This window comes from Calidris pugnax, unplaced genomic scaffold (genome assembly GCF_001431845.1).
Source record: "Calidris pugnax isolate Ruff unplaced genomic scaffold, ASM143184v1 scaffold349, whole genome shotgun sequence".
In the NCBI taxonomy this organism is placed as follows: domain Eukaryota; kingdom Metazoa; phylum Chordata; class Aves; order Charadriiformes; family Scolopacidae; genus Calidris; species Calidris pugnax.
This window is the reverse complement of record NW_015091088.1, coordinates 339,244-342,216: the sequence shown is the minus strand read 5'-3', so window position 1 is coordinate 342,216 and position 2,973 is coordinate 339,244.

Here is a 2,973-nt window from a genome sequence, read left to right as displayed (position 1 = left end):
ATGACTCTGCTGGTGTCCAGGTGAATGAACTGCATGCGAATAACTGAAAAAGCTTTCATTTCCAGCACGTGGATAAATGATTTACTTCTAGTCTATGTTGATCTTTGGTCTGGTGACCATAAAATAACTTTGCAGATTGATGTTACTCGAAGTGGCATTACAGAGACTTCTGTAGATTCAATGTTTTGTGCTTTGGAAGAGTCATTCCCCTCATACATCTGTCAGCCATGAAATATATTCTCTCTTTCTGTTAATTGAAATATATTACCTGAAAAACTTAAAAGGCTGTTTCAGATCACTGAACATTGTATGTATTAATACTTTTTTTTTTGAACTATCAGTATGTATTTGCTTGGTGTTAACAATGTCTGCGTAGGATCATAAAAGGTACAAAAATCAAAAGCAGTCTTTTCCTTTTAAAAACCTTGCTATGCTGAATGAAAGACACACAAAGGAGGATGTTATGTGAATTCCAAAGAGGAATTTAAACTACATCCCCTGCTGCTCTGGGTACACTGCAAGTCTCCCCCCACTGTATAAACTTGAAATCTTTAATTTCAGCTTAAAAATTACTAAAAACGGCTTTATACTACATCATTTTTCATATAAGGAAAACAAATCCTTCACTATACATTAGCCTTTACATATGACAGATTTCTTGCTAGATAGTAACATCGGAGAATTTCATCATGATGTACTGCTGTAGATTAAGTAATCAATTAAAGCTTAGGGTGCAATTCCAACTGTATTGAACAAAAATGTTACCACTCAACTAGAAACAAGATCTTACCTATTCACTGTGGCTGTATGTAGTAGTCTTTGCCATAGGCAAAAGGTTTTTTAGTGTAGTTTGAATGTACTGAAATATGTAAACAGTTCCCTATTGTCTTGGGTGTGTCTCCATTCATTGCTAGTGACTGACAGCTAATGGTTGTGATGCTCATAAATAAGGATTTGAGATTTTTGTCTAAGGATGCTGCAGCTACATGCCATGAGGTATGGCAATTCATTATCAATTGCTTTATGTACTTGGCTATTCCACACTGAATAGGCTGTTATTGATGCTCTTTTGCTTGTTCTTTGTCTCCTTCCTCCAGTTTCAATATTTATCAATAGCAAGGCTCATGCAGAGCCCTTAATCATGTAAATCCTGGTTGACCGCCATGCTGGTGGTATCTATTAATCTGTCTATGCTATTCCAGCTTTATTATTTTCTTCCTGTTTCATATTTACCACAACAAAACCAGACAAGGCAAATTCAGTTATTCAGCTGGATAAAAGAAGATGAAGTAGCTTAGTAATTCCATTTGCTTTTGAATAGGAAATGAGAAGCGTAAAGAAAATATTTTTAGAAGTAGTGCAGGAGTTAACATCTCTCTTAGAGGAGAGACTCTTCAGAAATTACAAATGTTTCAACACTTTCTGTATTCTTTCAAATGTGTTTATGTAGGGAAGAGAAAGGGAACTCTGTTAACCTGTTTCTTCTTTTTTTACTGTTAGGCTCTTGCCAAAATAACAAGCAGCCAGCAAAACATACACCAGCTGCATGTTAGACCCCAACTAAAATTGGTGAATTGACTCCACCTTTGCTACTTTACAACTTGCAGTTAATTTAGCATTTAACTCCATTGCTGTACATCTGGTACTTAATGATACAGCATCTGTTACAGTGCTCCTGATTCACCTGGTATGCCTGCGATTAGACTATTGGGAAGACGGGTGTTAATTATTTTATGCAAGTATTTTGCTTCAATCTGCCTCCATTGGGCTTCTGTGAAAACTTGTATTGGCCATGCTAATCACTAGCTGGCTGGTAAAGAAGTTATGTGCCAGCAAACCTTGTTCAAAATCTAATTGGGTGTGTTAAAGACAGGCACTGTAATAATTCTCCTCAGCGATCAAATGCTTTGTGGATTATCAGCTACATTAATTATCCAAATTCCCTGCCAAGCTAACTTCTGGTGAGGTCCTATGTTCCTCATAGCGTGCAAATGAAGGCAAGGAATCACAGAATCATGGAGTTGTCAGAGTTTGAAGGGACCTCTAGAGATCATCTAGTCCAACTCCCCTGCCAAAGCAGGGTTGCCCAGAGCACATCACTCAGGATGGCATCCAGGCGGGTCTTGAAAATCTCCAGAGAAGGGGACTCCACGACCCCCCTGGGCAGCCTGTTCCAGTGCTCCGTCACCCTCACCGTAAAGAAGTTTTTCCTCATATTTAAATGGAGCTTCCTATGTTCCAGCTTGTGCCTGTTGCCCCTCGTCCTATCACTGGAAACCACTGAAAAGAGTCTGGCTCCATCATCCTTCAACCCACCCTTTAGGTACTTGTAAACATAGGTAAGGGCTCCCCTCAGCCTTCTCTTCTCCAGGCTAAAGAGCCCCAGCTCCTTGAGCCTTTCCTTGTAGGGAAGGCGCTCCAATCCCTTAATGATCTTAGTTGCCCTATGCTGGACTCTCTCCAGCAGTTCCCTGTCCCTCTTGAACTGGGGAGCCCAGAACTGGACACAGTATTCCGGTTGTGGCCTCTCCAGTGCAGAGACTAGTTGTCAGTCACCAAATATTGAAGCTATCCTGGAAAAAACTTAAAATTGCTAAATTTATATATATATATAAAAGGACTAATTACACGCAGGGTGCTGATCCAGGCTGTAGGTGGGAAGCGCAGACGCAGGTGTCTCAGCAGGCCTGGGATGGGCACAAGCAGACGCGTCAAACCTCCGAAGGCAGGATCACCCTGGAGAGACAGCAATTTTAATGACATTTATTAGATCAGCGCTGACCCGGGAAGCGCGTTTTAGGGGAGACCTAAAGGGTGGGGAAGAGCATTTCCACATTAAAAATAAAATCCTCCCAACCGATTCGGGGAGGAGCGTGTTACCGGGCCGAGGTGAGGCGAGGTGCCCTGACCCGCTGAGGCGAGGCGCGCGGCTCTGCGCAGGCGCGGGTGCGTCAGCGGCGGCTCCTGAGGCGT